This window comes from Ovis canadensis, chromosome 5 (assembly GCF_042477335.2).
Source record: "Ovis canadensis isolate MfBH-ARS-UI-01 breed Bighorn chromosome 5, ARS-UI_OviCan_v2, whole genome shotgun sequence".
Classification (NCBI taxonomy): domain Eukaryota; kingdom Metazoa; phylum Chordata; class Mammalia; order Artiodactyla; family Bovidae; genus Ovis; species Ovis canadensis.
In genome coordinates, this window is record NC_091249.1 from 107,322,092 (window position 1) to 107,336,446 (window position 14,355).

The 14,355-nt window shown below is 41.8% G+C and overlaps 1 pseudogene; it reads right to left on the reverse strand.

The window, feature by feature from the left end:
• Positions 1 to 2,239: 2,239 nt before the first annotated feature.
• Positions 2,240 to 2,794, reverse strand: LOC138441637 (mitochondrial import inner membrane translocase subunit Tim17-A pseudogene; annotated as a pseudogene).
• Positions 2,795 to 14,355: the final 11,561 nt, after the last annotated feature.

Below are 14,355 nucleotides of genomic sequence, written 5' to 3' on the forward strand. Positions count from 1 at the left end.
CCTTCAGGGAGTGCAGAGAAGGAGCCAGATGAGAAATCCAAGGTGGATTTCTGAAATTTTCAGAAGAGCCCTGGCAGATCCTGGAGCAGACGGAGACCAGGGGAGACTGCAAGCCAAGAATGGTGGGAAACAGGAGGAAGTTTGTTGGTTTGTTAGCTTGAACATGGAGAAAGTACAAAGAGATTTGACCTCTCACGCTCCATTTGCCAGCTTTTGAGTTGTGGTCTTGTTTTACTGATTGTTTTACTTATATGAAAGATAAGATTTTGTCAGTGACTATCCATGGGCCTATTTTCAGCAAAAAACATTTGCCCGATGCTCCATCAGGCTTTGGAGACACAGAGATGAATCCAAGATCAGCTGTATACTCAAGATATTTCCAGTTCCACGGAAGAATCAGCTCATCACTGAACAACAACAGTGAAAGGTTGGCAAGTCCCAAGGTTAATCACTCACAGAGGGTTAACAGGACGACAACAACAGCAACAGGGAAGAGTCTTGGGCTGAGTCCCTCTAGGCAGATGGAGTGGCGTGTGCAAAACATATAGGAAATGAGAATACATGATTTACTTCTGGAATGGGAACTGGTTCCACAGGCAGAGAAGGCTGCTTGGTCGACATCCCTGCTTGAGTTTGTCGACTCTCATGTACATGCCTATGCTGCTGCTGCTAAGTCGCGTCAGTCGTGTCCGACTCTGTGCAGCCCCATAGATGGCAGCCCACCAGGCTCCCCCGTCCCTGGGATTCTCCATGCAAGAACACTGGAGTGGGTTGCCATTTCCTTCTCCAATGCATGAAAGTGAAAAGTAAAAGTGAAGTCGTTCAGTCGTGTCTGACTCTTCACGACCCCATGGACTGCAGCCTACCAGCCTCCTCTGTCCATACCTATAGATGCCATCAATTCTGTAAGCTGAGTGACAAGACGGGAAACGTCTGTGAGGGCTTACCCAGGTACCCATCAAGTAACTGTGACATCCTGAGCCCATCTTGGTATTTCGGTTAAACGTGCACCACAGAGAAAACCATCTCACTTTCTCGTCTAATTCCTCAAAGAAATTGCATGCCTTCTGTGTGCAGGATTTTCTAGTCAACCAAAAACAATCCACTCTCTTCCTCGGCCACCGTTAGACCTAGGCCATTAATAGCTTCATTGGCTCCTACTTGGAACATCCAAAGGAGCAATGCTTTCATTGTTTTCATGGGAAATTTTCAAATCAAATGGGCCTTGAAGATATCCTTGCATAATCTTTAGAACACTTTTCTAAGAATTCTGGAAAGGGGGCAAAAAAAAAAAAAAAAAAATCCAAAATCCTTACAAGAAATGCCTTCCCCTAGCCAGGTTATTTTCTTCAGGTTGGTTCTTCTAGACCATCAGCAACACCTGGAACTTGTTCAAAAGGGAATTTCTCCGGTCCCACGCCTGCCCTCAACTGACTGAGTCAGGACCACCCCCCCCCCCACCCGCCCCCCGGGCCTGGGAGGAGTGTCACTGTTCTAAAAGGCTCAGGTGATTCTGATCCCGGCTCAAGTTGTACAACCATTTTTCTAGAGATATAAGTAAGGCCTGGAAAAACCCACAAACCTATACATGTTCTCATATAAGACTTCCAGTTTTGTTACAAAAATGTTTTTCATTTAAATGTACTTCTTGGGATTGTTGCACAAACCCCTTATACTGACAATATCTTACTTCAGGCAGTCACAGCCACAGAGTCACCAGAGAGATGCCTGAAGGGTCTTCTGTCTCCTCCAAACCCCTTCTTTAAAAAAAAGGGGGGGGGGCAATTTCCAGACTTTTTTTTTTAATTTTACTGTCTGGCTAACAGAACAAAACCAGGCAGAGAAGTCCTCCTGGAAATGATGGTCATGCTTCATTGCTGTTTGGCTTTTAGTCCTTCATTCCTAAGGATTTGTTGTATTTCCTTTTATAAACACTTCAAACATTTATTTTGATCACAAATGCAATCCAAGTGAGAATAAATGAATTTATTATCTTTTAAGACCTCCCCCCATGCATGCATGCTAAGTCACTTCAGTGGTGTCTGACTCTGTGTGACCCCTTAGCCCACCAGGCTCCTCTGTCCATGGGATTCTCCAGGCAAGAATACTGGAATGAGTTACCATTTCCTCCTCCAGGGGATTTTCCCAACCCAGAGGCCAAACCCGTGTCTCTTATGTCTCCTGCATTGGCAGGCAGGTTCTTTACCGCTAGCGCCACCTGGGAAGTACCCATGTTCCTTTAAATAGAAAACGGTGCTAAATGTCTTCTGGGAAAGTTCTGTTGGAATTGTTGATAGTCTCCCAAAGATGAGGATGGTGACTGGGCTGAAGGCAACCAGGAGGGATCTGCAGCAAACAGAAGACCATTTGGAAATTGTGCTGAAGCAAATCTTATCAACAAGATAGCAGCTGATTCAGCTAGAGCTCAGAGAATGCCACCCATCAACACGGACCCAACCACAGTCACCGGGCCGTTTCCTGCTGCCAGAACGGCTCCTTAAAGGCACTACTTGGGGTGGAGTTCCAAGGACCTTCTTTCCCTCTGACTTGAACCATACTGCAGTCAGTCACGGAGAACAGACCTCCCCAACCTGCAAAGCTAGCTCCCAACTGAGGAGCTCTGGTTTTAAGAGTGGTCAAACTTCCTCATGGTCTGAGGCTAACTCCCACCAGAAAACGGCAAAAACCTTTGAACGCTTGAAAGGTTACCACCACCCATGGCGCCTACTGTACAGGCCCCACCACAGTCATCCTCAAAGTGCCAGGGTCAGGGCTCACACCCATGCTCTTCCATCTTGCCTCTGCGGCCCCGAGATGCCAGACCCAAGCCTCTCTTCTATTGATGGGAAGACTGCTGTCCAGGGAGGCCAGGGAACTTGTCCAAGGATAGTCCCAGAGCTGATCAGCAGAGGACAAGTCCAGTCTCCAGACTGAACACAAAATGCAAGGTCTGTGCACATATATTAACATACCTGCACGAATATGTCCAGTTCCTCTAGCAAAAACCAGGGATTCAAAGAATGGAATGGATCATAGTGAAAACAGTTCTATGACATTTGTTTACTATGACTTTATCTTTATTCTGTTCATCTACTGCCTGGACATAAACGCACAGTCTCACTTTTCCTTAACTTGACAGGATCTTCAGTTCTCTTTTTTTAACTAATAATAACCAAAGATTATAACTGTACAATACTGAAAGGTATAGAACAAAATATAATTATTGGAGGACAATTGCTCTACAATATTCTGCCACAATATTTTTCTTAATGGCAAAGTAATACACATCTATTAAAATTGGGTAAAGAAGACAAAAATCAGCTTTAATTATACCATGAGATAAGTACCATTAACATGTCCGTGCTGCATGTATATATAAATATGTGTGAACAGAAAATATTTATACAGAATAGTGTGTGCTGTAGTTAGTCACTCAGTTGTGTCCAACCCTTTGCGACCCCATGGTTGCGACCTCCCCCCACCCCACGCCCCGCCATAACCCACCAGGCTTCTCTGTCCATGGGATTCTCCAGGCAGAACACTGGAGTGGGCTTCCATGCCCTCCTCCAGGGGATCTTCCCAACCCAGAGATTGAACCCAGGTCTCCCACATTCCAGGTGGATTCTTTACCACTGAGCCACTAGGGCAGCCCATAGAACAGTATACATACATGTAAAGAGAAAGAATATACCTATGGAATGTATCTACGTGGATTGTATAATCCATAGAATTTATATCTTGGGTTTTTTCACTTAACATTTCTTTAGTGAACAAAATCACTATTTTAGGGATTCATTTGTATTTCATCAGAACCCATTTTTAAAATTTTCTTACTTTCTTACATTTGTTTCCAGTGTTCTGCTCTTGTAAATAGGAAGAAGGAGAATATGAAGTTTCAATAAAAGGCAGGAAAGCAGCACTGTGTAAGCAGGTCAACGTGGAGTGCCAAAAGACTCTTGGCAGCTAGAGGGACGCTGGACCCCTGTCGAAATACCAAGATGGGGAGAAGGGATATTCTTGGGGATGTGGAAATCTCTAAGGAAAACTGACCACCCACAAGTGTTCCTGAGCATAGTCCTGCATACAGATATGGCAGCTCCAGAAAGAATACATAGGCTCATCCAAGACCAACACGTCTCTCACCTCCCTGTGTTGCATAACTCATAGAGACAAACTGCTCTTCCCAAAGACTTCAGCCAAGAGCTCATTTATCTGGAAAGGACAATCAACAGTCAATTCAATTAAGACAAATCTTCAGAGAATTCTTGAAAGATAGTATACCCTTTTTCTTCTTATGATACTGTTTTAGTTTCAGGTATACAGCAAAGTGATTTGTTTTTGTTCTTTTGTTTCCAGACTATTTTCCATTACAGGTTGTTATAGATACTGAATATAGTTCCCTGTGCTGTACAGAGAATCCTTGCTGCTTATCTATTTTATATATAATGGTGTGTATCTGTTAATCCCATACTCCTAATTTATCCCTCTCCCCATACACCTTTTTTCTAAATATTCTTAATGAAGGCCTATTGTTTCCGCTCATCTGAATAAAGCCCCCACTTTTTTTTGACTCAGTGCAAAAACTTGTTCTCAGATAGTGATGGATGACCTATTTATACCATATTAAAATGAAAGTATATTGCTTCTAGCCCAAAAGGCTATGTTTAGGCTGCTCAGCTGAAACGTCTTCTAGTTATAAAATATTTATAAAGTAATTTTCCCATGTTTTGCCCTTTCAACAAGTTTTCCATCATAAGGATAGTGTTTGGGTAGGAACTACTTTTCAACCACTTTCACAAGTAAATCTTTTCTTAATGGGACCTTACTCAACCTGATGATAATTTCATCCAAATTTTAGCAAATCTTTCAACACTTCTGTTTTGAGTGATCTTTTTTTAATTCAAATATCATTCTGATCTTCAAAGTACTACTTTAATTTTCGTATTTGCCTTTTTAACTCTTTTCTTGTTTATAGCATTTCTAAGACTGGTCTCATTTTAGACTTTGGATTTAAAGTGAAGTGAAAGTGTTAGTTGTTCAGTCGTGTTTGACTCTTTGCGACCCCATGGACTGTAGCCCACCAGGCTCCTCCATCTATGGAATTTTCCAGGCAAGAATATTGGAGTGGGTTGCCATTCCCTTCTCCGAGGGATCTTCCCAACTCAGGGATCAAACTCCAGTCTCCTGCATGGCAGAGACATTCTTTACCAGCTGAGCCACTAGGAATTTTAAATGTCTTTTCAAAGAGAAGATTAACAAAGATGCAACCTTGCAGAGCTCCAATGAATTGAGACAATGGTTCTTTTCTGAAAGGCCACATATTCCAACCATAGACACCAATGACCTCTAAAAGAATGTCAGGAAAATTCCCTTCTGAGCTTTTCACTGGGATTTTTCTCAGAAAGAAATTTTCTGAAGCAGTATTTATGAAAGTATGTTCTCTAATTTCCTTAGGATGATAATAATTGCTTCTCAATTGAAAGTAAAATGAGATTACCTGGTTACATGACTTTTGGAAATACTAAAGTTAAACAAAGTTAAGCAGTTCCACCTGCTAAGGTACATACTGAAGAAGGAGCAAAAGGAAACTGTTTTTTAAACTTACTTGACCATGAACTCTCTTCTCAAGGAAAAATGATTAAATGTCTCAGTGAAGAATTTGAAGCCACCGATGCTTCCAAAGTAAATCATCTCTATCTCCATGTCCTGGCCCAGTTACCTACACAGCTTCTTACTGACTGTTGTCCAGATTCTGCTACCTCTTCAGGTCTGTATCCTCCATGGATTTCCATCAACAAGTACTCACCCTATGTATTGGAAAGCCTTTTCTATAGTGAAAGAAGGTAACTGTTTTATTTTCTAATTCCTGCAAAAGGACAGGTAGCTGCCCCTTGCATGTTCCATGATACTATTTATCTCTTCATACATTTCCTCCAGGTGTCTTTCCTACATGTACAGAAGATCCAACCAGTCCATCCTAAAGGAGATCAATCCTGAGTGTTTGTTGGAAGTACTGATATTGAAGCTGACACTCCAATACTTTGGCCACCTGATGCGAAGAGCTGACTCATCTGAAAAGACCCTAATGCTGGGAAAGACTGAGGGCAGGTGGAGAAGGGGACGACAGGGGATGAGATGGTTGGATGGCATCACCAACTCAATGAACATGAGTTTGGGTGGACTCTGGGAGTAGGTGATGGACAGGGAGGGCTGGTGTGCCGCGACTGAACTGAACTGACACTTATTTTGAGTTAATATCAATGGAGATTTTTACCTACAGAGTTTAATTGCCTCGCCCATCATTATTTTCAAATAATGATGACTTCTTCCAATAGGATCTATGGAAAAGTTACATGAACAGCCAGCATCCTCCCATGGCAGAGTAGAAATCTACTCCACAGAAAGACCTCTACTATCTCATATTTCTAATCCCGGCACCTCATATTTCTAATCCCTTTCTCTGTCTCCTGAACCAGAATGCCGGTTTGCTGGCTTCCTGAATAGTGTGATCTAGAACCTCAACAGTAACAGCTTTGTCCTCCTTTCTCTGAGTCAAGGGATCCTGGAATCTAAAATGAGAGAAAAGTACATCTCCTACGTAAACCATGCTTTTCTGATTTGCTTCCATTGTTCCTCCCTTGCCCTGCCCTGGATAGAAATACTGTGTCCAAGACAGCATCACTTCCTGCAAGACAGCATCACTTCACCAGCCAGCATCAGATTCCACAGGACTCCAGGGTGACTGAGATTCCCTAAGACTAGAGACCTTCCCTGCAAAAGTCAGGAAAATCCTGGACAAACTGAGGTTGGTCACTCTGTTCTCAGATTAACCACGTCAACAGCAGTCTTTCCTGGTAAGGGCATGGAGTCAGGGTAGCAGAACCTCCTTTCATGAGATTCTCACTCCAAAGCTCTTGCCTCTAGGGAACTAGTAACCAGCTGGAGCCAGGCCAAGACAATGACCCATAGGGAGTCTGGCTCCTTATTCCCTCTCTCCTTCCCTTCGACATCCCCAGCTTCCCACTGAAGCCTCCTCTTACCATCAATATGTTCGTCAAGCCTTGATCACAGAATGCCCTGTCTTCATTTTTTATTTCCTGTATCATGCCTTATTGACATTTCATCCTAGTTAAGAGAGTCACCTAGAGACTTCATCCCCCTGGAGTCTGAACAGAACCGGCAGAATCAGATGCCCCCTGAAGACAACTGGCACATCCATCTCCTTGCAATGATACCAATGCCCTTTCTACCTGGTTGATATCTGTGACCAGTTGGGTTCATAAACCTTCCTGGTCTAGTGCAGTCCTTCCAGAATTATCTGGTTGACTCAGAGCTTCCTGAACCCACCTTTCCCCATTTACACAGAGAAATACCTAGCCGTGTTCTTTCTTTCACGAGTGCATACAGAAGAGAGAAAACTGAAGGCGCAGTTCACCCTCTTCATTTCTTTCTCCCTTACAATAGGTCTCTCAGGCTAGAAGCAGTAATAGGTTCACACTGCAAGAGCATGATTCCAAGAGGACAAGTCACGGTTCTTCAATGAGACAAACAGTCTTAAAGGTTAATGAAAGTCACCACATGGAAAATGGATCTGGGTTCATATTCCGAGGGCTACTTCTCCTGTTCCCCATGGCATGTGGGATCTTAGTTCCCCGAGTGGAGATCACACCTGCATTGGAAGGCAGATTCTTAGCCATTGGACCACCAGGGAAGTCCTGAGGCAAGAAAGATGGGTTTATATGAAAAGAAGTGATATGCTGAAGCTCTTTCATGAAGACTTGAATCTACATTTTCACTCATTTATATTAACACTTCAAGCCGTGTTCAAATGATCTGTAATTAAATTGCTCTGTGTTCTCACTTTAGAGCTCTTTGGTTACTTGGAACATTTTCATCCCATAAAACTTGAAAGTCTAAAGTAGGGATTTTTTCCAAAGATGTTTGACTTAGCATTCTAAGGAGTCACCCAGCATCTCATGGTTTTTGTTGTCTGCTTTGCCTTTCACGGTTTTGCTTCATCCTAAGACTGGAGTCATTACCCCTGACAAAATTCGGTGTTTGTCCCAAAGTAAATCGTGCGAAATCCTCAGGGCTTACTTCTTGATCCTCCCTTGTGTCCAGCTTTTTCCTACATCTGTGCTCAGATCTGTTTCACAAGTACAGTTCAATCACAAAACCCTGACTGCTCACAGGTTTCCAAAATACTATTCTTTCCAAGCATTTAGTGAACCTAGTAACAGCTGAAGATTTGCAGTCAAAAAAAGGGGTTGCCTAAAGCCCTAAATGGTTCACTCCCTTTAAGTGATCCTGTCTCCTCCCTCTCACATGCATCTCACAATTCTCTTCCCTCCGGGAGTAAACGTCCTCACTGGCTTCCTTCACAGTGGGTCTTCCTTGCCTCTCCGAAGCCAGGCCACTAGTGGACAGGCCCCCCAGTGGAGAATGGAGGCATTTTTCTTTAATAAGTGCTTGGCTCTATCTTAAGACATACTCACCACACCCAGTCTGGGAGGGGACCTCTGCAGAGACTGAGGCCTGGGGAGAGGCAACGCCATCCCCAGCCCTCTCACCAGCTGTGGAAGCCCTCCTGGCCCTTCCACTGTGGTGGTGTCCTGTCCGAGGAGATGGTAAAGAGCACTTTGCTGACAAAGTGCTGCCTAGTCTAAGCTGTGGTTTTTCCAGTAGTCATGTACAGATGTGAGAGCTGGACCAAAGCAAAGGCTGGGCGCCAAAGAACTGATGCTTTTATACTGTGGTGCTGGACAAGACTCTTGAGAGTTCCTTGGATAGCAAGGAGATCCAACCAGGCCATCCTAAAGGAAATCAGTCCTGAATATTCATTGGAAGGACTGATGCTGAAGCTCCAATACTTTGGCCTCCAGATGTGAAGAGCTGACTCATTTGAAAAGACCCTGATGCTGGGAAAGATTGAGGTCAGGTAGAGAAGGGGGCAACAGAGTATGAGATGGTTGGATGGCATCACTGACTCAATGAACATGAGTTTGAGCAAACTCTGGGAGATGGTGAAGGACCAGGAAGCCTGGCATGCTGCAGTCCACGGGGTCCGACACAACAACAAACTCCAAATTCACTATTTGGATGACTTTCTATAGTCTCCATCACTTGGTCAGTGCTGTGGTTATACATTTTCAGTGCTATCAGGTAAATATCTCATTCTCTTTCAATTTGCACACATGGAGAAATTGCATTATTAAACAGTTTCATTACTTAAATGTACAGTTGTATTTATTTCTTAAACACAGTAGGCAAGGAATTACCCACTGAAATTCCCAAAGATTTTGCTGAAGAAAATGTAAAAAAGTAAATACATACTCTGTGTGTGTGTGTGTGTGTGTGTGCGCGCGCACGGGTGTGTTCAGTTGCAAAGTCATGTCTGACTGTTTGCAACCCCGTGGACTGTAACCTGCCAGGCCCCTCTGTCCATCAGATTGCCCAGGCAAGAATACTGGAGTGGGTTGCCATTTCCTTTCTCCAGTGGTTATTCCAGACCCAGGGATTGAACCAAATAAGCCTCAAATACATACTAGACCTTCATAAATAAATCCATTCCTCCAACTTTCTTCAAAGTAGTTGAAGACTTTCCTCATAACTATCTTCAATATCCTTCTTCAATTTTATTTACACCATAACCATTAGTATTGAGACTTGAGGTTTTTAAAGAGAGTTTACAGGAACTTCCCTGGTGGTCCAGTGGTTAAGACTCTGTGCTCCTAATACAGGGGCACAGGTTCAACCCCTGGTCAGGGAACTGAGATCCCCATGAGCCACAGCAAAACCAAAAATGAACAAACAAACAAAAAAAAGGAATTTACCAAAAAAAAAGTTACCCAAAACTTCAATCCCATCCACCCCCATAAGAGAGTCCATGCAACAAATTCAAATTGCATTTCTGAGTCCATGTGATTGGCCCACTGCAGTGAACACTACTCTGCTCCTCAGCTTTGGCTAAAGCCAGGGTGACTGGACGCTCTAAGGGACTTAGTGACAGCGAATGAAGAGTGCACGTGAACACCGGCTCTGTGGCTTTCAGCATGAACCAAGATGGAAAGAAGGGTCTCCCTGACAACACAAAGCTGTCCAAATGTTGGGGAATGAGGATAAGAAATTACCCACTTGAGCCGTTTCATAGCCTAAATTTCACTGTTTCTAACCAAGAGCGATTTAGAGTTAGATGCATGATGAAGCCACTTCTTTAAAAAAATAATTTAGTCACCAGCATAATTAAAATAAATGACAGAATAAAGCCATAATGAAATTTAGCCCCAAATTGCCTTGAGAGAGACTATAACAAGCAACTGGAGAGTCGCCTGGTTCAGAAATAATGGTGTTTGTTTTATTAACTGGTACGTATTGTTCTGCCTGACCTATGTTTGACATGGTAATGAGAAAGGGAGTGGAGAGAGATAAATATGGACAGAGCATGGAAGTCTGTCTCCATGACATCAAGTCAAGAACTGCCTCTTTCTCCGTCTTTCACCACCATCTGGAAGAGGCTTATGGAAGAACCAAGCCGATCTCAACTTGTGTACACAGCTCTGATGACTCTGATGACATTTCCTTGAGTGACACCTTGTCCCCTGCAGAGCCACTTTGGCCTCTCCATTACTTTTGAGTCCATAAGTGGCCCCATAGAATAAATCATCTGAAATCTACAAGTCATCACAGATGGGAGAGAGGTGAAGTCTACAGTGATAAGCACCAATGTCTTCGTGGAAAATTTTTAAAACTCACTGACATAGAAGTGCTTTTGTCTACAAATATTATTTGTATGTAGTTTACCATTATAAAGAGCATCCATTTTAGTAGATAGTCAATAATATTGTGACAACCTGATATGGTGGCAGATGGTAACTGGACTTACTGTGGTGCTTATCCCATAATGCATAAAAATATGAAATCAGTATATTGTATACCTAAAACTAATAGAACAATGCCTGTCAAGTATAACTTGGTAAAAAAAAATGCACCCATTTTAAACATACAGTTCAATATAGTTTGATAGAAGCTATACACCAAGGAAATCAGCATAATCAAAAGAGAACATTTCTACCATTCCAGAAAGCTCCCTTGTGCCCTTCCCTGTAAATGCCCACTGGAAGTATTTTTTATTTTTTAAGTCATAAAACATCTCTTTGAACATTTTAAAGTTGAGGTAGTATAAAAAAGAATCTGTTCACTTGCCAGAAACAACATTCAGATCTTCAATTCTAACATAAAATCAGATAACACTTCTCTAAGTATAGTGATAACACCAACTAGCTACTAATGAGAAGACATTGCCACAGAGCTCTCAAACCTGGCTAACATTTGAAGTTTAACATTCCCCCCCCCCTCAAAAATCTGAGTAGGAAAGAGGCGTTTTAATCTACTTGACATTTTCTGAAGATACATAGATCTCCTACCAAGGCTACATGGTAGGTAGTTCACAAGAGTGAGAGGGCTGAGGGAAGAAAGAAGCAAAAATGAAAAGGAAAAAAAAGACTTCACTTGAAAAATATATCATTTATGCACTTTTGTTGTAGAAGTGTATATGCATAAATATGGAAATTGACTTTAAAATATAAGAAATAACTACAGAGACTCCTCAATTCTTAAAAAAATGTTAGAAGTCTCCTAGTGAATCCTCTTCAAGACATTTCTTATTTTTGCTGTCAGATCAAATAATGCTGTCTTCCATCTTAAAAAATAAACATGGACTAAAGTCTGAAACAAATTATTGACTGATGGAAATTGAGTCTGAGACCTGGAGTGAAAAGTGCTTTCTCATCCTGAAGCTGAATATTCTGCCCTGAAAGTGCCTCCCTGTTGGCTTCTCTAGGGATCAATAGCGGGATCAGACAGGAACCTTCTCTGCTGCTTTCTAAGAGACGTGGGAATTGAACAAGTCAGGAACTCAACCGCAATTCCTCATCTCAAATCCCACACCCAGCTCTGGCCGGTGGAAGCTGTGAAGGCATTCTGGAATTAGCATTTCTCTCATCTTGGACAATTGAGACAGATACCAATTTTTAGTTATTTTAGCACCGTGATGAACATGTTTATAAGTTTTCTTCTATATTTTTGGAAAGTTCCCCAGAATATATTTTAAGATGTACAAATTCTACATTTGGGTATAGAAATTGTATGTCTCCTATTATACATTTGCAATTTGCCTTGCAAAAATATAATTTTTTCAGGGCAGTTTGGCAATGTGTATCAAGATTCTCACAAATATCCCTACCCTTTGATCAATTATTTTCTTAGAGAACAGAGGTATAGGAAATGATTTTATATAAAATTTTATCACTGTATTATTACCATTATCCAAAAAGTTGGCCACAACCTAAATATGCAAAAATGAAGAAGCAGTTAAATAGAATTATTGTTAGCCAATTATTAAAATCCTATTTTAAAAAATATGTAGTAACAGGTAAAATATCAAAATATAGCATACTACTAAGACTAAATGGAGAAGTTAGCATATAAAATTATACATATGATATGATCTTCAATACACAAATACACACATACACACACACATACATGTATATGTTCATAGAAAAAAAGGCTAAAAGCCCATCAAAGTGTATAATGATTATTTCAATAATAATTTCAGAGAAGGTAACTGTATAAGAGTGCTGCTTGGCTGCCCAGCACCCCTACTTTCCTCTATAATTGCACTCACCATGCTTCATCTTAAATGCCTATGCCTATGGACCTTGCCTTTTAGAATATCAGAGAACTTTTTTATGTTTTACTCACTGATATATATCTAGAAAAGAACTTAGAAATCACCCAATAAATGTTTGAATGCTTTTGTGCCTGACAGAGTAAATGAGTAATTGAATGATTGAATGAATTCAGCAGAAAGCTTCAAGTATCTTAAACACAAGGTGACTGGCAAGGGGCAGAAGAGACGCCATAAAGAAGGGCAGGAGCAGAAAAGGACGAAGATCTATAGAGACTTCAAAGATGAGCAGTTTGGAAAGACAGAAAGAGCACAGACTTCAGTCAGCCACGTTGCTGTATGACTTTCAGAAAGTTCCTCAACTTGTACCTATATAATGGGACACTGTGCTCATTAAGTTGTTAGGAGAATTAACTGAACTATAAATATAGAAATTCACATACACCATGCCCTGCACATGGTAGGCATTCAGTAAATGTTTTCTCATCCCCTAAGGTTCCGGTTTGGACTATTTATTTTTATGCCTATGAAAAGCTCACCACAAATTTCTAGGAGGAAAAAAGTGTACTGGACAAAATTATTTTCACTTTAACTTTTAAAAAGATAGCCAAGCTAGAAGAAGGGCAAAGGGAAGATGCCCAAATCCTTGCAAGGTGCCGTAAGAAGATGCGACTGTGCAGCACACGCTGAGGGAATGGGCCCCAGAGGTAAGCTTTGCACAGAACAGAACCTCATATATTTTAATGGTGGGACATAAAGGTATTCCCAGAACAAGGAAAAACTTCCCTCATGAATTTCATTACCCTCTCTACTGATAAGACCAACACATACAATATTAAATTCTGTCCTAGAGCCATTTGGCTAAATGTGTAGACGTCTAGGGCCAAAAATACAGTCATTGATTTGGGGATTAGAATCTATTTATATGCTTTTCAAACAGATATTTCTGTTCACCTTGAAGCTCTGATGCTGGCATGGGGCTGGAAGGTTGGGGACACTGGTCTCACCACATGACAAAAAGAGGCTCCTGGAGGTCATTAGAGCGGCAGGCCCTGTGCCTGGAGAGCTGACACCCTCGGGATGTGGAACTCAGGTTTTTGAAAACAGGCTGCTGAATGCAGGAGGCGCACGCACCTGGCAGAGCAAGAAGCATCCTTTCAGCAAAAGAGATTTTTACAGAGAAATGAGGGAAATAAGTCATGCGACCAGAGCAGCAAGAATAAGTATTCCTGTGTCCAATCTCCCAGAGATTCTGTAAACCGATTTAACAATGAGCACGAGCTTTGCTTGCCTCCACAGAGACTCACGGTCCCTGGATCTGGTAGCAACATAGGAACTTGCCACTCCGATTGTTATTGTTTTTGAATGATTAGCTTACCTACCCTTTGTCATTATCAGCCACAGTAGTTTTCTTTAAGTCATTGTGTTTTGTTTGTCCTGGACCCTGTTTGCACATGTGAAAACATGTGGCAGACTCTATACAAAGATGAATTCATGTCTCCAGAGTGTACTTTTTTTCCCTTGGCATTTTATTCCATTGCAAATTACCAAAGTTGATATATTTTAATGCACTGCACTTCTTAATTTGGTGAGTCAATCGACTTGGCTGGCATTAGCCAAAGCCAGGTATAGGTTGTAGGGGTTGGAGGCAGGAAACACAGCGGAGG